This window comes from Cryptomeria japonica, chromosome 8, assembly GCF_030272615.1.
Source record: "Cryptomeria japonica chromosome 8, Sugi_1.0, whole genome shotgun sequence".
Taxonomy (NCBI): domain Eukaryota; kingdom Viridiplantae; phylum Streptophyta; class Pinopsida; order Cupressales; family Cupressaceae; genus Cryptomeria; species Cryptomeria japonica.
The window spans coordinates 160,337,224-160,363,702 of NC_081412.1; positions in this window are offsets into that span (position 1 = coordinate 160,337,224).

The following is a 26,479-nucleotide window of genomic DNA, read 5'->3' on the forward strand; positions in this document are numbered from 1 at the left end:
TAGATCATCTTAGTTGCATTATATCATAGATTTCATCATATTTTAGTATATCATGCTAGTTTCTTTTCCATGCTACATCAATCTCATCTTCATAACATTCTCATGCTAGCTTAATCTCATACTAATCTTCTCATCTTGGTAACATATCTAGTTTCATATCCATTAAACAACATATCACTAAGATCTTAGTTGCATTCCATTTAGATCTTATAATCATACATATCTCTCGTTCTTTAGGTGGTCATCCCAGAGATCAAGTGCTCTTCCAAGATAAGAGTCACCTTGATTTGAAGGATCTTTGGAGATAGAGGAACATGAGACACGCTTAGAGTTCTTGATTTTGAAGCTAGCTAGTTTAGTTTCTATTTGGGATTTCTAACTCTAACATAATGTTTCATGTGTGTGCTTGTTTGTTGTTTGATTCTCTTGCAGATTCCACAATTTAGAGTTCACATTTTTGGCGCCCACCGTGGGGAAGACCTAGTGGGAAAGATCCATCCCTCCTCGTTGAATGGACACAAGTTCATCACCACGACCACCAAATACTCCACCAAATGGATTGAGGTGGTTCCATTAACTACAATGACCGACAAACATATAGCTTCCTGCATCTTGGATTAACTCATTTGTCAGTACAACATCCCTAGTTCCATTATCACAGATAATGGAAGACCTTTCAAAAATCAAGATGTCCAAGAGCATTGTGAATGATTCCATATCCAACATCATTTTTCGACACCTTATTAAATACAAGGGAATGGCCAAGCAGAGGCTTCAAACAAGACAATCTTGAAAATCCTCAAAAAGACAGTAAATGATGCTGGTAAAGACTGGCACGTCTAGCTCAATCCTGTCCTTTGGGCCTACAAAATGAGTATCCATGCACCTACAGGAGCTACACCATATTCATTAGTGTATGGATCATAATCTATACTACCTATTGAGGTATAGATTCCATCACTCTGGGGACTCAACCTATGACCATGATGATGTTGGAATCCAAGAACACTGAGATGGGGGGGGGATCAATGTTCTACTGGTGAGATCAATTTTAACCTTATTAACAAAGTAATTTAGTAACCAATAACCATAAAAGAATATAACTGTAAGTAGAAATGATGCCACCACAAGAACATACACCATAACACAAAGATTTATACATAGAAAACCTCAAAGAGGAAAAACCACGGTGGGATTGGTGACCCACAATATCTATCCACTAACCAAATGAATAAATATTACAATAGGGGCCTACACATGCAGGAAGGCCAACAACCTAGAGTGCACTGCTCATCACAAAAAGAGCCTCACTGACTACAAACACTAAATGTTGTTTTACAAACAAAATTTTGAACTCAAAGATGCATCTGCTATGCTGAATGAGTTCTAGTTCAAGCACTGTTTGTATCGGTTTTCATTGTGTCCTCCTTTACCAGTAACTTACTTCGCATCCCAAACCTCTAAACCAATAACCAAGACCGACTACAAAATATTATATTCTCATTCAGCCGATCAACATTTCTTGCATAATATCACACCACTATATATTCCTTCTCTCTGTCTATGTATCCAAAATAACCTAACCGGACTTACTTAAATACCCTTCCCAAACGTAAACATGAATGCCTTATGTAGGCTTACAATGATATTATAATTTATTTACATGTCGGCCTAGACAAAAATAAATATATTAAACTTTGTGACCGATGCCGCTGATTGTTGCCGTGTAGACCTGTCAGATCAATCTCCTATGTCGGCCTCATATACCGGTTCCTAGTTTGCCGGTTTCCCTTGTCTGTTGGATGACTTGAATGTCGGTTGCTGAATCATGAATACAGGTGAGTATCGGTTAAGTGTCCAACCCAAAATGATGTGTGTTGCCATCAATGACAACACAACTAATCCGGATGAGTGTCAATTGCCAACAAATGATTGTAATGATACTATATGTTTAGAAGGTGATATGTAGATGATGGTTGGATTTGATGATTGCAGATGTTTCTAACATGTTTTTGTGCTTTTGTGTGCCTTGGATAATGTGATCTAGAATGTCACTTAATATGATATGCAAAATGCAATAATGATGTGAAATGTGAAATGTATCGTAAAAATGAGATGGATAATGATATGCATGATATGAGATGTATTTTGAAAATGAGATGTAATGCACTTTCAATGATATGGAAATGATTATGATATGGTAGGAAAATGCAACTATAATGTGATCTGAAAATGATAATGCAATCGAATGTAAGTGGAAAATGATAATGTGAATGCACCTAAATGTAATACTAATATGATGATGATATGCATCCTAAAGCAAGATTAACATGATAATGATATGCAAGCTAATGCAAGATTAAAGATGATATGCAACCTAATGCTGAGAATGATAATAGAATGATGCAAAAAATGACATGTAACCTAATTGAAACTTAAAGATGATAAATGACACTAATGGAAAATGAAATGATGTGAAACCTAATGCAAGATTTAATATGATAATGATAATGAAATGATACTAATCCCTTCTCATTCGCAAATGTTGCCATTTGTTTTTTTATCATATTGCCAGTGCTTCCCTATTTTTTCATCATCGATCTTTGATTTATTGAAAGTTGATATAAGCGTTATGGTATAATTGAGCCATAACGACCTAAGTATAGCTTACATGAATTTTGATATTGCAAGACGACACAAGAATCAAGGTATAATTGAACCAAGACGACTTGAGTGTTGCTTGTGTAAAACAGACAAGAGTTAACCTTAGTCCCAAACAAATTCGAAATGTCTTCAGTGATATGTTACTTGATCACATCGTAAGACAAATTTGCATAGTAGAAGGCTTCACTCCCAAACAATAGACAAACAAAACATCACATTCCTTGCTTGCTTCTCTAGTCTTTGAGACATCCTTGAGTCGCTGAGGAGATATGATAAGAAAAAAATAACAACCATAAGTAAGCATGCATGTTATCAGATATGTATTCTTGTCAGTAAAACATCTTGCAAATAGATCTTGTGTTCAATGGAAATCAGTTCAAGTCCTTGATGTCTACCCTTGATGGTTGTGCTTCTCTTGTTGTTATGTTCATTGTTGGTTGCTCTGATCCTTGTTGTCTTTCTATGTGTGGTCTAATGTCTAAAACCCGCAAGGTGAAATTTACCCAGCGAGGTCAGGATTTTGCCCCTTGCTGTCGATACTACTTCAATATGGATATGCACACTAATCATCGAGCCATGGTGGGATATGATTTGGATAATTGATTCAGATAATTGAGGATAGTAACTACGCTAAGTATGTCTGGGATAATGTTGCATGTATAAATTTTCTTCAATGGTTATTGGTTTAGATCTGATGAAGCCAAAGATATGATGCGAGTACTGATAGATAGAGGAGTCGTTCTCTCACAAATAACGCCTGTTGCTAGGTTTTCACCACTTGTTTTTATTGCACTTTTTGATTTGTTTTTCATTTTTTTTGTATTTTTCTTTATGTTTTTCATTTTTTTGTGTCATAGTGATGATTTTTGATACTTTTTTACTTTTTTTTTTTTTTTTGCTTGATCCGTGCATTAGACAACTCAAGTGTAGAATTTCTTCAGATGGATGTTATTCATTGGCTTGTTAAGTACATCACATTTTAAAGTTGATAACTAATATGCTCCCAATCCATAAGCTGATATGATAACAAAGGGGCCCAACCAGTTGGGTTCAAATTTCTCTTTCTTTTCTCGATCTTGTTGATTTTGAGGGTTTTCCTTTAGAACCAGATCACCAACTTTGAAAGCTCATGGGATGACCTTGTGATGATAGCTTCTACACATTCTTTGTTGATATGACTTGAGATGATTAAAGGCACGTTGGCGACATTCATCAAGCAACTCTATCTCTTGCAACCTATTGACTTGATATTCCTCATCTGGAATGAGGCCTTTCAAGGATCCCTGGAGCGATGGAATCTCTACCTCAATAGGTAGTATAGATTATGATCCATACACCAATGAGTATGGTGTAGCTCTTGTAGGTGTGTGGATACTCATTCTGTAGGCCCAAAGGGTAGGATTGAGCTAGATGTGCCAGTCTTTACCAGCATCATTCACTCTCTTTTTGAGGATTTTCAAGATTGTCTTGTTTGAAGCCTTTTCTTGGCCATTCCCTTGTGGATAATAAGGTGTCAAAAAACAATGTTGGATATGGAATCATTCACAAAGCCCCTGGACATCTTGATTTTTGAAAGGTCTTCCATTATCTATGAAAATGGAACTAGGGATGTCATACCAATAGATGAGGTAATTCAAGATGAAGGAAGCTATCTGTTTATTGGTCACTGTAGTTAATGGAACTACCTCAATCCATTTGGTAAAGTATTTGGTGGCCTTGATGATGAACTTGTGTCCATTCGACAAGGAAGGATGGATCTTTCCCACTAGGTCGAGTCCCCATTGACAAAAAATTTAAATCATTCAAACTTTCAAAAATCATCCCACATCGCGCCACTGCCCCAAAAATCGACATCAATTTCATATCAGTCTCATATCGACATCAGTTCCATATCAACTTTTCATATCAAATCAATTTTTCATATCTGAGGCATCATATTGACAATTTTGACGATAGTATCATATCGAGAATTTTGGTGACATATCGAACATTTTCTTTGAATCAATATGTGGTCACACGTCACTTCAAAGAGGGGCAAAATGTAGACACCTAAAACTGGCACAACTAATTAAATGAATTTTATTCATTTAATCATCATTTAATCGCCTATTAATTAAATTAAGATTAAATTAATATCCCCTTCTTCTATCTAAACCATTTAATTAAATACCCCCCCTCTAGCCATTTTAATTAAATTTACATTTAATTAAAAATATCCATTTATCCCCTTTCCCATTTTAATTAAATCTACATTTAATTAAAATCCCCTTTGCATCTAAATAAACCAAAATTTATTTGTAAATCCCCCTCCCACTTGCAAAATCCTACAAATGCAAGTTGCATCCCTTTTGGCTAAATTAAATTATTTTAATTTAACTAAAATCCTATTTTCCCTCACCCACTTGCAAAATCTTACATATCCCACTTGCCTCCTAATCATCCTTCTAGAACCTATCTAATCCCTTCATTATCCTAATTAATCCATTTTGTTTCTTCCTAGGTTGCTCACACATGTGTGAGCATATATCCCCCTTCTCCCAAGGTGGGATCACACATGTGGGACCACATTGACTTTTGACCCCAATCCCCATTGTGACACTTGTCACAAGGCTAAGCCTGCAAATATAGGACCAGATTGATCCTCATCCTCTCCCCTTGTCACAAGGCTAAGCCTTTCAACTTGGGACCACATTCCTCCTTCAATCTTGACCTTGATTGGTAATCAATCTTGGCCATCCCTTCCTAAGCCTTCAACTCTATAAGATGAGCCTTTGTCTCATATCCAATATCCATCTTCATTTGGATCCAATCTATAGCTAAATTGTTTTGTGCAGGTTACTAAGGAGCTCCATTGTCTTCTCTTAGCATTTTTAGATCATATTAGTTGCATTATATCATAGATTTCATCATATTTTAGTATATTTTGTTAGTTTCTTTTCCATGCTAGATCAATCTCGTCTTCATAACATTCTCATGCTAGCTTATCTCATACTAATCTTCTCATCTTGGTAACTGTCTAGTTTCATATCCATTTAACATATTACTAAGATCTTAGAATCATACATATCTCTTGTTCTTTAGGTAGTCATCCTAGAGATCAAGTGCTCTTCCAAGCTGAGAGCCACCTTGATTTGAAGGATCCTTGGAGATAGAGGAACATGAGACGCGCTTAGAGTTCTTGATTTTGAAGCTAGCTAGTTTAGTTTCTATTTGGGATTTCTAACTCTAACATAATGTTTCATGTGTGTGCTTGTTTGTTGTTTGATTCTATTGTAGATTCCATAATTTAGACCTCACACTAACATGTTTTATTAGTTTATTAAATCCATCCCATTGATTTTTGATAGGGTGATATCTTTTTATCAATAAGAAATTGTTTGATTTTGTATGTACTCATTATTAAAAGGTGTAGCCAAAATTTTCAATCCTTGATAGAGATTTTTTAGTTCTTTTTCATCAATTTTAAATACACTCATGTAATATATCCATATGCTTTACAACAATGACACTTCCTTCCATTACTCATGATGTTTCTATGTCATCTAATGAGTATATTCTTCCTATAATCCACGATGACCCTTCTTCTACAACCCTTGATACCTAAGTGTACAAACTTAGTGTCTCATTGAGATTGGTTCATAGTATTCATGACGATCATATCATTTAGAGCCTAAAATTATTGTGTATAATGGATAGGAGATGCATGGTTTTGTGTTGTTATTTTACATTTCTTCAAATAATGAACATATATGTAATGATAATTTTTAATCGATAAGTGCACAAAGAAGGGGGAACCAAAAAGGGGTCTTAAGATGTCACCTTTTTTCTAAAATAAACAAGTGCCACGTAGTACCCAATACTTGTCGTTTTAATAAAGTAATAGATGTATTAAGATAAGTATATAAGATTTTAATTTTATGTAATTATATTTGGTTGTTTGAATTAACTAATTTGATTTACATAATTTAAAAATAGAAATAATCAATCTCATTTGAATTATAATTGAAACTTAGAGATATATGTATTACTAGTTAAACTTATATGCATTGTAATTTGATTTTAATTTTGATTTCAGAAAATGATTTTGAATTAGAACTACTATACCCATATTCTAAAAAAATATACGTAAAATAATACCGAGAGCTACCACATAATTGTCTTGCATGTTTATTAGTTGTCAAGAAGGACATGGAGTTGAATAATGTTGCACTCTTTCACTCTCATTAAAGATGTAACAATTTCATATACTTAGAGACAAGTGGCAATGATTCCATTTTATTCAGAGTAATAAAATAATACTCATATAGAGAAATTGAAACATGCATGCATTTACAAGTCATCTACACGTCATATTTATTCAAAATCAATTTTTTGTTTACGGATATTTGTATGTCATTGTAGATGCCTCTCGGCATAAATAATAAGATATATTATAACATTGTCTAATTCTATCCCACTTTTAAGTGATATAATATTAAATTACATAAGAATAACTCTAATTTAACTTCATGAATAATTTTAATATTATAATAAATAATATATTGTTATTCTAGCTATTATAATTTTTTTTTATAATAGATAAGCATTAGGATTCTTATATTACTATATTTTAATTATTATATTAATATTATATGTTAATTATATATTAATAAATACATCATATATTGAATACAATTCAAAAATTAAGTTTGGATTATGGTTAAGTTAGAGTTATGTTTAAAGTTGGTTTTAGGTTAGGCTTAGGTTAAATATGTTAGTTCATTTGCAAATATGATTAGGCTTAAGATTAAGTTAGGGTTATAATCATATGAATAAACATTAAGATTCTTATAATATTATATTTTAATTATTATAATTATATTGTATAAACTTTAATATATTTATTATTATTATGTTGTTGTTATTTATTAATTAATTATTTTAAATATTAGTACTATATCATTTATTTATGTTTTTTTTTTATATTATATATATGTTTGTTAAATATTTGTTTGGTGAATGTGTAAAACAAATTTAAGAAAAAAATTTAAACATGCTAAATATAATTTTAACGTACCTAAAAAATTGCCTAAAAAATTTCATTCAAATAGTGGATCCCAAAAATCCGCTAATAAGATGTAAATTTTCCAAGCCAATTAGATTAGAGAAATAATTTTTATAATTTAGAAACTTAAAAATCATGTATTTTAACTTTATTAAAATTAAAAACATGTATCAAAACAAAAAACTCATAGTTCTAATTGGTTGAGAAATAATTGAATAAATATGAGTTAACAAAAAACAATGGCAACCGATTGCAATAGTACTAGCCCAATGAAAAGTACTAAAAAATTGATCTTTAATAATAAATTGAAAATACTTACACTCAAAATTTGAAGAAGCAACAAGAATAAGATTTTTTTTTTTATGGTATAGATTAAGGGGTTCAAAAAGGGCAACACACAAATTGCGCATGTTTTCATCAAAAAAAGTATAATATAGCGTCTAATATATGACCTCTAAAATGTTAACTTTTTTTAGTATGTAAAAAATTGTTCTAGTAAGAAATTAGCTAACACCATGTAGTTTATGCTCATTTTTTCTGCTATTTTAAAAATAAATATATGACTTTTTACTAACTTTCAAAGTGGAGACGTCTTGAAAAAAAATGGTGTAGACCCCTATTTTTATTGAGAAATATATATATATATATATATATATATATATATATATATATATATATTGATGAACAAGTAAAAAATAAAACAAAAAATATCATACATAAGTTTTTGACAAAACATGAAGACACTAGCAAAAGAAATTAAATCTATCAAAACCTTAACATATTTTGAAACATACAAAAAATTACATGGCAGAAAATTAAGAAAGAGCTCAACGTCTCTATGACTTGAGGTTGAAACATGTGCAAATTTGATGGAGGGCATGCTTGAAATTGTGTCATTTTTTAAAAAATTAAAAAAAAAAAAGTTTTGGGCATTGAAATGATAGTCCAACCCTTTGGATCATATGCCCAAGGCAAATCCAACCCTAAGGGTTGTAAAGTCTCAAGGTAGAAAATAACACAAGGATGCTATAACATGCTTGCATTATTGTTTGCTTTAGGCTTCCCATAATGTGAGGATGTTATAATGCTAGCAAGTTGTAACCATTTCACACTTTTGTGAAAAAACCATCCTCTCTCTCCTACCCCCCCACCGCCCCTCTCTCTCTATCTCACACACACTCACTCACTCTCTACCCTCTTCCTCCTTCCCTCCCTCTATAATTCCCCCAAGCTCTAGACCTATCTTTCTACCTCTCCCACCCTCTCTTTCTAGATCATCTCTCTACTTCTCCCTCCTTATGTATTTAACTCTCTCCCCCTTCCTCTCTTTGTAGACCTCTCTCCTCTCTTTGTAGACCTATACTATATTTTTTTTGAAAAAAAAAAGCATTTGTTTGTTCAACCAACCTAAGTATGAGAAAATTGTATTTTCAAATCTATCATTATAAGTAGGGGATAAAAGCAGATGTGATGCATAATTTTTTTGGTTTTTTTGCAAGTAAATAATTAGTTATGATTTTTTTAGTAGATTTAAAAAAAAACATTTAAAAATAATTGTCTAACCACACTGACTTGTTCAAAATTTTATGAAATTATTTTGTTTTCAACCTATAGTTTGTGAAGCATAGAGTGTGACACATCTTTTAGATTTGAAAAATGTGAAACCATTTGAAAGTTTTAGATGTTTTTCAATCAACTTATCAATCAAGACTTTACACATAGTGCATGTAAAAAATCAATAATAATTATCTATCAAATTCAAAATAAAGCATATCTTATATTGATAGAATGTTGACAATTTCTTCACTAAACCATGTTTTTCTTTTATCAAATCTAGATTAAAAGAGTTGTCACAAAAAAGGGTGAAGTCTAAAAAAGAAAGAGGAACCTTTAAACACATTTAGGTAGTTGAAATTTGAGAGTTGACACCCCCAAGTCAAATCCAAAGCATTCCCTAGAGCAATAATCAAGGCAAAAAAATTGTTGAAAAAAAAATGAATATCCACTAATAACATATATTTTTTTATATATGTCTTGCAACTTGATTTTTTTTGTTGACTATAACTTGAATTTTAATATATGTTATGACATATGATTTACATACTATAATTTATTATTATATAAAATATATAATATTACATATTAAACAAAATGGATATTTGTTTCGCTTTAATTTTTACTAAAGAAAAATGGACTTTTTACCCATCCCAAGTAAAAGGTCAAAGATTGATTTCATGATTTTGGCTAATTGAATTTTTTTTTTAATTTTGTTGTCACTATTTGGTCCATCATGATCTTTCACTCACCTTGTTAAGGGTTTATAGTTAATGAAAAAGGCTTGAGGGTCTACCTCTCTACTAACCCTTTCCTTCCTCCCTACCTCTCTAAATATCTCTCTCATTATCTCTATCTCTCTCTACTCTCCCTATCTCTCTCTCTCTCTCTCTCTCTCTCTCTCTCTCTCTCTCCCCTTTCTTGGTCTCTACCTCCTTCCCTCTCTACCTCTCACTTTCAACCTCCCTCCCTCCCTCCCTCTCCATCTCTTTATCTCTCTCTAATTATTCATATTTTAGGGTTTAGGATTTATGATTAATGATGGAGGGTTGAGAGTCTACCTATCCCCCCCTCCTTGCCTCTCTACCATTCCTTTCCCCTAACTACCTCTCTCTCTCTCTCTCACCTCTCCATCTCTCTCCCTTTTAACTTTCTCTCTCTATCACCTCTCTCTACCTTCTTTAGGTTTCTCCCTCCCTCCTCACCCCCTCTCTATCCATCTCTCCCTCCTTCCCTATCTATCTCTCCCTCCATATCTCCTTACCACTCTCTCTCTACCTCACTCTCATTTCTTCTCCTATGTGCTGAATATTGTCTTTGGATACCATATTGAGCATAATATTCCTTATATCTAAAAAAGTAAACTCTCCACCTCCATTTGACATTAAACATTTGATTGTTCTTCTAGTTTCATTTTCAACTAATGCTTCAAAATCTTTAAACTTCTTAAAAGAATTTGATTTTTCTTTTAATAAACTTATCCAATACATTCTAGAATAATCATTAGTAACAATAATGAAATACATGTTACGTTGTAGATTCTTTGTTCTCATTGGACCAACTAGATCAATATGAATAAAATCTAGTGGCCTTGTTGTAGAGTAATCCTTAGTAGGAAACCTAGTCTTCATATGTTTCCTTCATGACGTGGTTTGCAGCTTTTAGATAGAAGCTTCTTTATCTTGGGCATGTGTCTTATCATTCCTCTTGAGTGGATTCTCACTAGATTATCAAAATTAATATGTCCCATTCTTTTGTGCCACAATTTTTTCCATTTGCTTCACTCAAGTGGTATACATCACTATCAATTCTTCTTCCTTCCACAATTACATCTCTGGTATCCTTCTTCCTAATTTTACATTCTTTATCATTAAAAGATATACTATATCTGTTGTCACACATTTGATTAAAACTTAGGAGATTGTGTTTTATACCTTCTACATATAAGACATTGTAGGTCTTTGTCTTTCCACCATCAAGACTCAATGTACCCTTTTCCATAATCTAGACGACGAAATTGTCACCATGTGTTACATCTCCTCCGTCATACCTTTTAAGATTCATAAACTTGCTCTTGTCTCCAATCACGTGGCTTGAAAATCCATTGTCAATTACCCACAAATTATTCTCCTTCTAAGCATGAAGTGTTGTCTAGACTACAAAGGTTGTTTAGGCTTTGACTCTTCCGATTTCTTTTTCCAAACCTTCCTAGAATTGTCCTTTAGAGTTATAGATTTGTTTCTTTATTTTTCCTATACAAAACTACTCACAAATTGACTTCTACAGTTTCTTGCAATATGACCAAACTTTTTGCACTTATAATAGATCATAATGAAATTAAATATGGAAGAAGCATATTTTTGTTGACAAAGTTATTTCTTTTAACTGGACATCTTCTACAATCCATTGCCTTGTGATCAAAATTATTGCAATAAAAACAATAACCATAATTTGTTTTTATTGAACTTGGTATTGAATTCTTGTCCTCAAGGTTCTTGTCTTCCAAATCTTATAATCTTCCTTTGAACTTGAATGAAGCCATTTTTTTCTCTTTCTTTCCTCATTTATTGTTATAGCTTTCTCTACTTTGGTGCTTCTGGATACTTTCTCTTTTGTGCTTACTTCTTTTGGTCTTTCTAACTGCTTCTTATTTTTGTCTCTTTGATCCTCAGTGAAACCTAAATTGGTTTTGATAAGCAATCATCTCTTACTTATAATGATTTGGTCTAGCATCTTGGTACTCTTCTCAAACTTCATTTTGGTTGATTATTTTCTTTGTCAAGATCTATTCTTAGGGCAACATTTTTTTCTTCTAGCTTCTCATAGTCCTTGTCTCTATTATGTATCTTTTTGGTTAATTCATCTTCAATTCTTTTTTGCTTCCTCCATCTCAATTTTCAGCTCAATATTTTTTTCTATGCTTTGTTCAATTTTTGAAACAGATCGACTTTGAGTTCTTCACTTCCTCAAGAGATTTCCTTTTTAGTTCTTTTATTTTAGAGTAGAGTAGTTATTTTATTACACAACCATCATCATTTTCATCATCTGTTCCTATTCCATTGTTATCCCTCGGTGTCTAATATCAAGAATAGGGCTTTCTCACCACTACCTTTGGTATTGCTTTTCTCTTCTTCTTCATCAGATGACCCACTATCATCATTCACAAAGAAACTCTTCTGACTCTTGTTAAACTTCTTTTTATTGAAACTTTTCTTCCCATTATTTCGACTTTTACCATTGGAATAGTTGTAAGGACACTTAGCCATGAAAATTCCTATTTCTCCACATTTAAAGCATTTGAAAGGTAACTTTCCTTCATACTTACTAGAGCCTCTTTTTAGTTTCTAACAAGGTTGGCAACTTCTAAATTTGATTCATCATCAGAGTATGACACAACTTCCTTCTTAGATGCCTTGAATGTTGTCTCTTTTGCAATAGATTTTTTATTTTCCAATCTCATCTCAAAAGTAGTTAGTGATCCATGCAATTCATCTATTGTTAAATTGTTCAAATCCATAGCTTCTTTTGGGGCAACCACTATTGGAAATAATTTTGATAGTAGAGATCTAATAACTTTCTTCACTGCACATGGTTCTTTCAGCTCTTTGCCCAACCCTCTTATTGAGTAGACAATCTCATCAACCCAGAGCATGAAACCAACTATATTTTCATCCTCCTTCATCATTAGGCTTTCAAATTGAGCTATGAAAGTCTAAAACTTTGCCTCCTTAACCTCCTCATCTCTTTCATAGATTGTATGCAATTTAGTCCAAATCTCCTTGGCTATCTTACATTGCATTACCTTTATATACTCAGTGTTAGTTAAGCCACACATGATTGCATTTATAGCTTTAGATTATTTTCACAAGCTTTCTTACTAGTTGCATCATTTGGGAGACTATCTAGAAACACAGACCCATCAAGCACAAATTGTCAAACCTCAAAGCCTAGAGCCATCAAATAAAACTCCATTCTTCCACAACAAAATCCATAGTTTCAAACATTAAACAATGGATCACAATTAGCAAATGATCCTTTTGGAGTAACTGAGTATTCCATCTTGGGTCTACCTCAAGTTGTTAAGCTTTTATCCAAGGAACCTTTGTTCTAATACCAATTGAAGGTAACACAATATATTGAAAGGGGGGATGGGGGTGAATCAGTATATGAAATTTTGCTAATTCTTTAACATTAATTACTGCAAATAACTTCTAGAAAGGATCATTAGAGCTACTGTCAGGGATAACTTTAAGAAACCACCCCCTGGGCAACTGTGTAAAATCCTGGTGAATCAGACATTATTTTCGAGGGGAAATTTTCATAATGATGGCAAATTTTTTTTTCAAAATAGGGCAAAAAATTATTTTGTATTGGCAACTTTTTTATAGGGTATGAAAATTCCATAAATTTCTGGCAAATTATACCTTGTTCTATGGGGAAAATATATATTGTAGGAGGCGAATAATTTTTGTTAAAAGGAACAAATATATAATTGTATGGGCAAAAAATTTTACTCCGAAGAAAAAAATTATTTAAATGTATTGGTGATTTTTATCCATTGCTTGAAAATTATTTAATTTGTTTTGGCGAATATTTTGTTATTTATGGAAAAATATATAATTTATTGGCGATTTCATGAATTCATTGCCATTAATAGACAAGGCACATCACATCACATCAGTACATCACATTGAGTCTAGAATTTTCACGATGTATCAATAAGCGTGGCCTCTTTGACATGTGAAGGGTGATACATACCTAAAATTCATCAATGATTTTAAACCGTTCAATGATCATAGATCAATGGCTGAAGTTTTATTTTGGCCCAATTTTCTGAAGAGAACATAGCTCACCAGAAAGTGCCCGGAATGGAATTGGATTCAATAGACATGTATCAAATGTCATGAATCATGATCAATAATTTCAGTCATTTAATATATATCTATTCACTTACTGTAATCCACTCTGTCCCCATGACTTCCAATGTGGTACTTGCCAAATTGGTACTGGTTTATAGCTATTTCCAATTTTGCACACTCGTGCATTTATGGGAAAGATTTGCAGAGATACGAAAGATTTTAAAAAAATTAAAGCAATTAATATGGTTAGAGAAGTAATTATTACAATCAAGAGCTTCAATTATTTATATACGATCTCTACTTCTTTCATCTTCAATTAGCCTTTGCCATTTGCTAGATAAATTGTTGGAGCTCATGGTATTTAAATTCTTCCTCTGGTTTAGGTTTATAGGCTCAAGTTGTTTAATTTGTTAATCTTATTTTTCAAGATGGACACTCCCATCCGCTTGAGAAGCATTTATGCAGAGGACCAGAGGACCTTTCTGGGCTCCGTGAGAGACCCAACCCTCCAATCAGTCTGCAAGGAGGTTGGGTCGTTCACCAATGACACTATACAGATGGTGCTAGGCAGAGAGTTTCTGCGAAACAAAAAATAGATACCGTGTTAACACAGACATTACATCCCGGTTCTTGGTGTCTCTTCTAGACCTGCGAGAAGACAAGGTGGATATGTTGATGCTATTGAGGAAGGTTTTTAAGGAAGACTTCCTTGGAGATGACATTACTATTGTTGTCCTTGTAGAAGTAGGGGTGGGGATCCCTTGGGCGAGTGAATTATCCAAGCTTCTCCTCCCTGACCAAATAGTGCCAGTGGCCAGGCCACTGTTTCTCCTGAACCTGAATGTGGAGCACTTGACGCATCATAGGAAATGGGCACGGATTGGCAGGGACTTCCTCTGGAAATGGTTGCTCCTAGATGACTTTCCAAACTACATGTGGCTTGAAGAATTCTCTTAGCTTATGCCGTCTAAAGAATTCTACATGGAAGGAGGGCCAAATTCTTAGGGAAAAGTTGTAAACCATCCACTACCTATGCCCTAGCCCCGCCCCTTGGGCCCCTAGTAGTTTTTTTTTTCCTATGTCCTCGAAACCTAACAGGCTCAATGGCTCACTCATTTTGGATTTTAAGTTTTTGAGGGACTCAAGTCTCAGACGTAAAAATTGTAAATTTCCAAAGCATAAATATTAATGATAATTTTTCAAATTCTAGTTTGTTTCAGTTTGCCTCTTAGAGTCGCATGGATATAAAAATGCTTTCTATAATTCTATTTCATTTTTATTAATTAAAGTTTTTCAAATGCTTTTTGTATATGAGCTACGTTATTTCAATAATTTGTTAAACAATGGACATAAATTTAATACTGTGATCATTTTTATGTAATGCTTCTTCCTCTATATTTAATATATAAAAAGAAAATTCAGTTCATTATTAATTATTTGTACATTGATTATGGTTGATTATAATGTTATAAATATATAGTTAAGATTTGAACTAAAACTCCAACTTACTTATATTAAACTAAATTTAATTATATTAAATTTACTTATTTTAATTATATTAAACTTACTTATTTTAATTATATTAAATTAAAATTATATTAAACTAAATTTATGTTGAACTTTTATATATATTTTTAAACTATTTTTTAAAATTATATATCGTAAACATATTTTTAAAGATTTTTGTTAAACTTTAAATTAATACACTAAATTTATGTTGAACTTATATATATATTTTTAAACTATTTTTTAAAATTATATATCGTAAACATATTTTTAAAGAATTTTGTTAAACTTTAAATTAATACTTTAGATTTAATATTGAATGTTTTCTTTTTTATATTAAACTTTTACCTTTCAAATTGTATATCAAAATTTATATTTTTACTTAGTTATTTGTTTTATTCTAGAAACTAAGTTTCATGTTTTATACTATTTTTGAATTTTAAATTTTTACAAATAATATTAACATTATATTTAATAGTTATCTCAAACTATTGCACATCTTTAAAATTTAAATGTCTCTTATTATGGGACCGATGACATTTGACAACACTCAACAGGTACCATCATCCGTTGGATGAGCAAAGATCAATGACTTAGGGTGGATTTCAACCCAAATGTGGGAAGTGAACACATTTGTGAGAACTTCGCTCAGAATTGAACATTTTAAATTTAATTAAATATAATTAAGTCTATAAAGCTCTTTTTTGGGCGGAAGTTTAAAATGATTAACTAGACTTAAAAAAAAGACTCAAAAAGTGACACGAGTATGGTGACGTGCCAAAAAAATGGCAGAAGTCATGGGACCCATGACATCTAACAACAGGTACCATCATCCGTTGGATGACCAAAGATCAACGACTTAGGGTGGATTTCGGCCCAAATGTGGGAAGTGAACACATTTGTGAGAACTTCACTCGGAATTGAACATTTTAAATTTAATTAAATATAATTAAGTCTATAAAGCTCTTTTTTTGGGTAGAAGTTTAAAATGATTAAACAAACTTAAAAAACAGACCCGAAAAGTGACACGAGTATGGTGACGTGCTCAAAAAATGATAGAAGTCATGGGACCCACGATATCTGAAAACAAGCACCATCGTCCATTGGATGAACAAAGATCAACGACTTAGGTGGATTTTGGCCCGAATGTGGGAAGTGAACACATTTATGAGAACTTCGCCCGAAATTGAATATTTTAAATTTAATTAAATATAATTAAGTCTATAAAGCTCTTTTTGGGCGAAAGTTTAAAATGATTAAACAAACTTAAAAAACAAACCCGAAAAGTGATACGAGTATGGTGACGTGCCCGAAAACTGGCAGAAATCATGGGACCCACAATAACTGACAACAGGTACCATCGTTCGTTGGATGAGCAAAGATCAACGGCTTAGGGTGGATTTTGGCCCGAATATGGGAAGTGAACACATTTGTGAAAACTTCACCCAAAATTGAAACGTTTTAAATTTAATTAAATATAATTAAGTCTATAAAGCTCTTTTTCGAGCGGAAGTTTAAAATGATTAAACAGACTTAAAAAATAGACCTGTAAAGTCACACGAGTATGGTGACATGCTTGAAAAATGGCAGAAGTCATGGGACCCATGACATCTAACAACAGGTACTATCATCCGTTGGATGAGCAAAGATCAACGACTTAGGGTGGATTTCGGCTCGAATGTGGGAAGTGAACACATTTGTGAGAACTTCGCTCGGAATTGAATGTTTTACATTTAATATCCTCAAAATTTATACTGAAGTAATGAATGTTTTGTCCTTCGGTATCGAATAGTTATTAATAATAATTAATAAAATTACAACATGATTCTAGATATTTTGCCCTTTAGGTATTACTTTTGTACTTTTCAGAGTTTTCAAAATAAGAGACTTGTAAATCATAATAGTATTTCATTTCATGGAAAAACCTGTAAATCGAGGGAGATTTAGAAACAACTACTAGATTGAGGAATGCAAGTTGCAACAGAGACTGTCTACGCCAATCTAGTGAAATAGAAATTCTGGGTAAAATCTAGAACACCTACACCCCGCCTTTTTTGCTTTTTTTAATCTCATGGTCCAATTTGAGGGTTAGCATTTTTCAGGTTTTTATCTAGCATTATTTTGAATTATTAACAATAACAGTGACAGGGAAAATGGGAAGCAGTAGTTCAACAGGAAGCCAAGTGAAAAACAAAATGTACCTAACTAAACCATGATATTTATGACCCTGCTATCCATGGTGAAAAGAGTATCATAGATATTAGGTATGCATTGTCTAGTAAGGCGGCATATGCATGCAGGGCAAAATTTACTATTTTTAACCCAATGTTAAAATAAAGAACATATAAAATCGCATCGTGGGATGCTAGATTGGGAAGCATGGTGTTATCTAAAGTATTCCCTTGCTCTGATTTTGTCATGGTTTGCGCCAAAAATTATGATGAAGATAAAAAAGCAATTGTCAATAAAAATACAAAAGAGGAAATTCTATGCATAAACGAGGGAGAATTTGCTCATTTGTTGAACCTAGGATTTGAAGCCCAAAACTCAAACATCCAAATTGACCTTGGAAAGCTGGCAAGGAATTATGAGAGTCTCGATCCAAGTCACAGAGATTCATTTATCAAATCTCTAATAAAGAGTGGTAATAGTATTGTGTTGGATCATAATCATAAGCCTCCTTATGATTCTAACATTTTTGTTCCATGGGTTGGGGAAACTATTTCCATGCTATCATTTTGCCTGGGATTGGAAAATGATAGGGAAGTGGGTACAACCCTTCTTGAAATGATTTATAATATCCATTGTGTAGGTCAGCAAGTAAGATATAATTTTATTGAGCACATTGTTAAATCCATGCAAAAATAATTACTAATTATAAAAAAAGGTTCTTGTAAGACATTTAGATTCTCATCCTACTTGTGCTATCTCCTTCTATCCAAGTATCGTGCAATATTCGAGACCAACAAGATTGAAATTGTGAACTATAAGATTGATGAGAAGACTAAGAAGAGAATAGAGTGTCCAATATATGAAAGGACACCACAGATAAGGATGCATGATAACAAAAAGAACTACAACCATTTTGTAGACTTCTTTTTGGCACCAATGTATAATGAAATTACAAGCACTTCAATGCCTAGGTTACCTGTGTCTTGTAGAGATTGCATTCAACTCGGAAGTCAAATAGAATTGGCTAACTGGTTCTTCATGGAAGAATTCACTACGTTAAGGTTTTACAGATCGACAGTAAAACCATACAGACTTCCAATACATGTGACAGAGAGGGTATTTGCATTGGATTATGTACGACAATTGGAGAACATAGATAGGAACTTCCATGGTCAGCAAAAGAAGAGCATATTTCCTTCCTTGCCTTTCTCATGTGGATGGTTCACATTTGAGAGAAAAGAATTCAATGTGGCACATGATTTTTTGATAGTTTTTAATGTTGGTGAAGAGGGTCTCTGGCAGTATGATCCAATCAGTGTAGTTCAAGCAAGGCTTAAGAAAAATGGGAACTCTTCAACTTTATGTCAACAGGAAAGTAAACCATTGCTAGAAAATCTTAGAAACATGGACTCCTGGGATACGGTAAAAAAAGAGATGGAGAAAATTGCAGCTGACAATAACATTTCAACAAAAGAAATTTCATCACAAATTATGGCATTGCATAGACAGAGGACAATAGAGGAGGGATAGGGCATCCAAAATAGGAGGTCCTACAATTTATACCAAAAATCTACTAATCCATCTAACAAATCTATTCCCAAAACAATTCTGCAAGAATGTAAAGAAAGTTTTTGGACTCAAACTAAAATAAATAATTTTTGGACTATGAGGAAGAATCTTGGTGAACCAAAGACCAGCGCAGAATTTGAGACCATCGACGAGGATGCAGAGTTTAGAAAATTGTGGAATATGAAGCATCCCACAACAACGTATGCCAGGAGTGAAGATGATGATGAGTACAAGGTTGAGCCTACTCCAACAACTACTATAGTCCCTAAAATATTAGGTGGAGTCAATGAGTCCATGAAAGAAAAATATAGCAAAGGGGCATGAAGGTGGTAGTCTAGGTCCCAGAGGAGAGGGCATTTGGTATCCACTTCAGGTACAACTTCCATCAGATTCAAAATCAAAAGCTCCTGTTAAACAGTCATTGGACTTGATTCTTCAGATTCATCACGGATAGGTATTGTAATACCCTAAAAATGGTCATCTAAACCATGAGCCCCTAATCTCAACAACATCACCAAGGTCCTAACCAAAGACAATTAAATAAATCTTGAGCACACAATTAATCCTTTAATTATCAAATGTCACATGGCAAATTAATCAATCAATATTAATTAAATATTTATTTAATTAATTAAATCATTCCAAGTAAATCATTTTAAATAATTATCTTATTTATTTTAATTAAATATCTTTTGCATATTTAATTAAATAAATTAATTTGCCATTAAATCATCAAAAAGAGGAATTAATTTGAAAAATAAATAAAAAATTGTCATAAATCTTAGAAAAAGGAAACAAATCAAGAAAGAGGAATTCGAAATTATGAGCACAAATCTTCAAAAATGGAAATAAATAAAAAAAGGAATTAATTGACCAAGAAAGAATTAAAAATTGAGAAAATAAATCAATTGGAGATAATCTTGAAAAACAAATTAAAAATTGATAAATAATCTCAAAGAAAGCAATTAAATATTAAAATTGAATGAAATAGAGAATAAATCAATTTTTTCTTGATTTTATCTTAATTTTAGTTCAATCTCCTTTAAAACTGAGAAAAGCATCCAATCACATCAATTCACCTGGATTGTGCTTCCTCTTGGAAAATCTTGACCGCTCATCATCATTTGATCTCAGCCTTTGGTTTCTTTCTGAATTTTCTATAAATTCAGGCTCTCATCTCTCATTCAAAAAAAGATCCTGGATAATATATTGTTATTATGCTGATTTTGCTCTAGGTTCATTGAGAATATTGCATACATATTTAGATCATTTATCTCATTTATTTCTTAAATCTTGTGATATTAATCTTGCATCCATCTAGCATTAATATCATGCTCATATAGATTAAAATCCTTCATCTTGGTGTTGTCTAGTCACTGGATTGCTTATACAAATCTGAGAGCAATCTTATACTTGCATCTTCTAGAAGGCAATGGGTCGATTTGTTATGGTTTTCATATTCATGTTTATATCTGTCTAACCATGCATGTAATGACTTGATTGAAGTGTTGTGTATTACAGATACAGGTCCACTTTTCACACACACATTTCTGGCACCTACCATCATTGTCAGTCATCGAAACATTAGTCCTTTTCATAAAACTAGTAATCGTCAATCATTGAAATTCTGTCTGTCAGAATCTCATCTCTGTCCAATCCTCTGTGATACGAATTCCCGATCTTGTTAGTCAAAATTGTCAAAATTGTCTAAAATAGTCTACATCAAGCCTAAAATTGGTTATCATCATTCTGAGCATAAACAACCTTGATAGTGTACTCCTGTCGTTGTGTTGCATGATTTTGTCGATCATATCTCAGCTAATTCAAACAACATCTTATCAAACCTAAGTTAACTTAGATAATGTCTTACACAGGATAGATCATTCCTGAAACTAGGCCAAATCTTAGTTACTTCACTCAATCACTACGTTAAATGAACTACTAGCTACAATTTGATCTTGACTTTTGCAACACATTTAGCTCTCGATCCTGTCAGTTGTAAATGTCTGTTCAAACCAGAAGCTCTTCTAAATTTTTTTTTGACAAAAGTAAGAATCTCATGGATACCTCAGCTCCAATTCCCATGGCTATCTTTGCTCAAATATTTCAAGATATCAAGAAAGAAATATATGACATGGAAATCCAACAAAATAAATCAATGACTCCATTTGAAAAACAAATGCATGATATCAAGAGTGAGAAACTTCAAGGAATGCTAAAAAAATTATATGATTTGACAATCAAATACCAACAAATAATTGACGATCAAAAGCCAAATCTCAAACAAGATCACAAAACACCTTCACCAAGACATAAAGATATTTCTTTCAAATATTCCATAGATAGATAGTTTACACCTTTGGGGCAATCTATTGAGTCATCTTTGGAAGAGCTTCTTAAGAACAATCTTATCATATTACCTAAAAAGACCACATGGGGATGGGAATTTTTGAGTAAGTATTGTGCATATCATAGACAAAATGAACATAAGACTTCGCATTCCATAGAATTAAAACATAAGATTCAAGATCTCATTGATAATGGTGTCATTGAAAGTGAAGATCCTAATGAATCACCTAAAGAAAAAAGGAGAAACTATTTCTAAGCATGATCAAAATCGTGAACCTATGTCTAGCAAGGCTCCATATGTGGCCTCCATCCCTTCCATGATACCTTCATCTCCTAAAACTTCTCAGCAACAATCCATACCATCTCCTTCAAACAATGAAACTTCTCATGTTTACCTTTAAGGGCTATCTCCTATGGAAATCCAAGTTAATGCCAATATTGATACAAGTTCCTCTAAAGATTTAAAAATCCTAGATCCTATGCCATCATGCACTCTAATTCCAAACATACCCACTCCAGAGAGTCCCACTCAAAATGCTTCCCCATCATGTCAAGATATGGAGACCTTCCAAGAATCCCCTACGCCTATGCAAAATCCTATCCCTTCCTTAGAAGTGACTCCATGTCAAGAGGATAATCTGAAAAATGAAGAAACAAGTCCTATCATAAATCAAGATCAAGACACCAAAACTCCTCAATCCCATCTAATGATTGAAAAAGATCCCATTTCACTAGAATCCCATGATGATCTCCTTATACCTTTCCATTTCTTCCAAGATGACCCCCTTCAATCTCAAGAACAATGAATCCTTCCAAATCTCATTCCTAATCCACTTCCTAAGCAAGATCATGATGCCTCTTCCACCTTTTCAAATGGTCCTATTCAAAATGAAGAGTCAAACACCGTTCCTACTTTATCCAATGGTCCTCTTCCATGTCAAGATCAAAGTATCCCTTCATCTCCTTGTCATAATCCTCCATATTCACCTCAAGGATCCATCATGCCTACAAATCCCCTTCGTGATCCTATCTTTCCTTACATTCCACCACCATCTCATAATGGACTCGTGCCTTCTTTCCAAAGCAAAGTGTATCCTACATGTCAAAATATTTATAAAGGCAAAGGGGTAGATCTCCTCAAGCAAGAACTCCTCCATATTAAAAAAAATGTTAAAGGTCATGGCCTTAGGGAAATTTCTCAAGATGTTGGTATCTCTCATAAATCCTACATTTCTCCAATTAAATCCAAATACATGCCTTCTCCTTCACACCTTCCATCCATTCTAGGTCCCTATATCCCTTTGTCCCTTATGCGGTATTAACAAAGGCACACATCTTCGAGTACCTTCCATCCATCTAAAAGACCTCCATATCATTCCTATCTATCCACACATCTCCCTCCAAGCAATTTGGATGCCAAGCATAAAATTCATAAGTCAAGTAATCCACATGTATTCAAGGATCAACATGTCCCATCTAATCGACATGTTAAAACAAAGAAAAATATGATCCAAAAAGAAAAAGAAAAATACAAAACGTCACAAAGGCCCATAAAGAAAGAAGAAAAGTCAAAAGTTATATGGGTTCCTAAGGCACTTGTACAAGCAATGCGCTCTAAGGAACTACAAAAGAAGCAAAAATAAAAAACCATGTGGATCCCTAAGCGGCTTCTTGAAGCACAATAGTCTAAAGAAAAATCAAAATTGGCATCCAAAATTGTTGTTCCTCCATCCAAACCTTCTGAGTCTATTCCTCCATCACCTCCTTCATCCATTTTGGGTTCTTATACCCCAAAATATGTAACCTTTCCTCCATCAAAATCTCAAAATCTAAGATTCACTTTTCCTCCATATGTCCACCACCCCTCAAGGCGTGTGCCAATGTTGATCTTTCCAACATTTCCATCTATCCATACACAATTCTTCCAATTCCCATACATTATCCAACACCGCGTTTTCACCCTTCCATCCCTCTTATCCAATCCTTTGCATAAATTCTTGCCCTAGTTTCATTTCATTATCCTGTCAACATCTTTGAGCATACCTTCATAGCCATGGTCTATTGCAACTCATATTCTAAGGGTACCATCCAAAGCAGCAGACGTTGGGGTCCTTCTTCCATCCCCTATCATGCCTCTATTATCTTCAAAAAAAAAAAAAGAGAAAAAAAAGAAAAAATAAAATGATGAAAAAACAAAAAAAGTAAAGAGAAATAAATTCGCCCTTGTGTGAAAACCACTTCATGTGGCACCTTGGTCAAGTACCATGTTGAAAACCTGGCAAATAGGCATCATGCGTAATCCATTATCCTTTTGCACTTTACACTGGGGGCAAGTTCCATCCATGTAAATCCATCTATTATCCTTCTTCCTCCATTATCCTTCATCCTCCATTATCCCTCATTCGCTCTATCTACATTCATATCCCTTTTCCACCTTTGATCTTGACAAGGTTAAGGATCTTTACGAGCTTCACGTGTCTTATCTATTACACTTGATCCAAACCCTTTAGCTCCTATCCATTGCTCGCTTATATCCTTCATTACCACCTTTGATCTTGGTTATCCTATTTGTCCCCTATCCAGATCTTCATAAACACCATGGACAAAATGCAAAAACATGCTTTCCACAAACATCTTGACATGGCCACTTCTTTAGAACATATGGCTTTGTTGCGCTATATCCTTGCTTCACTGCGCTATATCCTTGCTTTACATCGCTAAAATCATTTCTTTACAATGCTAAAATCCTTGGTTTACATTGCTATATTTGGACCCTGTGCTTGGATTAACGTTGTGAGATAGTCCTTGAAATCGTCCACCATCATTCGCTTATCCATTCATGTACTCAAAATCTCTTTTGCCTTGCTAGACACTAGGGGCAAACATTAAAAAATCTTAAAAATCATAAAAAGTCCTGAACAAAATCCTAAAAATCATAAAAAGTCCTGAACAAAATCCTAAAAATCATAAAATGTCCTGAAGAAATCTTGAAAATCATAAAATGTCCTGAAGAAATCCTAAAAATCAGAAAAAGACCTGAAGAAATTCAAAAAAAAAAAAGAAAAAAAAAGAAAAAAAAGGAAAAAAGAGAGAAAATGCCTTGGTGAAAACCTAGTAAATAGGCACCTTGGTAAAAACATATATGCATCTCTGCCAAGCAGGTGAAAACCTGGCAAACAAGCACCTCTTGTACTCAAGCGCTCCATCTATCAACACAACGTTGACATTCCCGCTTTCATGCATCTTTGCTTTCGTTTGTACATAACTTTCAGTCACTTTTATGACATCCTGGTTCGTTGGAACCCTCATGGCTTGAAACTGATCAATGTCCTAGTCTTAGGTAATCAATAGAGCAAATTACATGTCCTAAGCAGTATCAACCAAGTCAACCTTATGTCAGTGAAACCTAGTCATCCACTCCGAGTCAGTTACCTGTCTCTTGACTACTGAAGAGTTTTATCACTGAGTTAACAAGTAGAACAACATAATGGAAAACAATCACTAAACAGTTTGAGCTATGAATGAAAATTTTCTTTGTGTGCTGTCTTTTATATTGGTTTTCGATTATTATCCCTCTGAGTAACTTGAGGAAGTCTATCTTGAATAAGAGGAGCAAAGATTGGGGGCATAATATCTTCTTTGTTTTCTGCTTGAAGGAATGATCTCAATGATATGGAAACATCTAAATTAGCTGGGTGTCTGTGATAAGAGCCTTCACATTAAGGTGAAATCACCTCACATACCTCGACTCCACTTATTTGAATGCTACAGGGAGGTTCCCATCATTTCTTTGTCTGTTTTGAGGGAATTTCTTTATTGTGCAATATAGGTCCCTACGAAATCTGTCCATGGATATGAACGAAAAAAGGGTCATTGCGGACAAGATAACTAATATTGCACATGAAAAGCAAGGAACTCTAATATGCCTGCTATAATTGTAAAATGCTCAATGATGAAAATTAAGCTTTTCACAATCCAGTGACTAGGTTTAGGTTGCATTTTGCATCTCATCTTGCATTTCATTCTGCATCTCGTGAATGTAGAGTGATTTCGGTATGGTAACACTAATCTCTGTATCTTCTGAATGAGAGTTGGAAGCTTCATCATTTCTTCGCTAAGTGGTCTCTTTTCATCATTTCTCTGATCGAGTACTTGTGTTTTGAGATGTTAGCTGCATACATGAGCATCTTATATAGATTCATACATTCACTATCATTCATTTGCATTCATCTTATTGCATAGAAAAATAAACATTTGCATTACTCATTACTCATTCACATTCATTTATTTGCATATGAAAAGAAAGAAAAATAGACATCCATATTCATTTGCATTCATACATTCATGCTGAAAAGAAATGCATCCATATAGAATAAAGCATATAAAGACATCTCATAAACGAATCAACATAAGTACGATGAGTCCAATCGGATCTTGCATATATATCATGTCAAGTCTAAGGTACAAAATGATGTCGAATGACATATACAAACTCCCATTGGAGCAAGAATCATATAGGCTACAAAAAATGGGCGTGTCTATAAAAAATATCCAAGCTACAACAAGAAATAATCTAACTAGCACCCTCTCCCTCATCGCCTAGTGGAGGAGGAGGAGCCTGATGATCGGGATCCTGACGAGGTGCCCGCGCTCCCTCTGATTGTGCCATATACTGCGAATAGGGTATCACCTACTACGCAACAAGAATTGCGACACTATATGCTGCCACATAATAAGCTGCCCTACTACTCTGGAGAAGGAC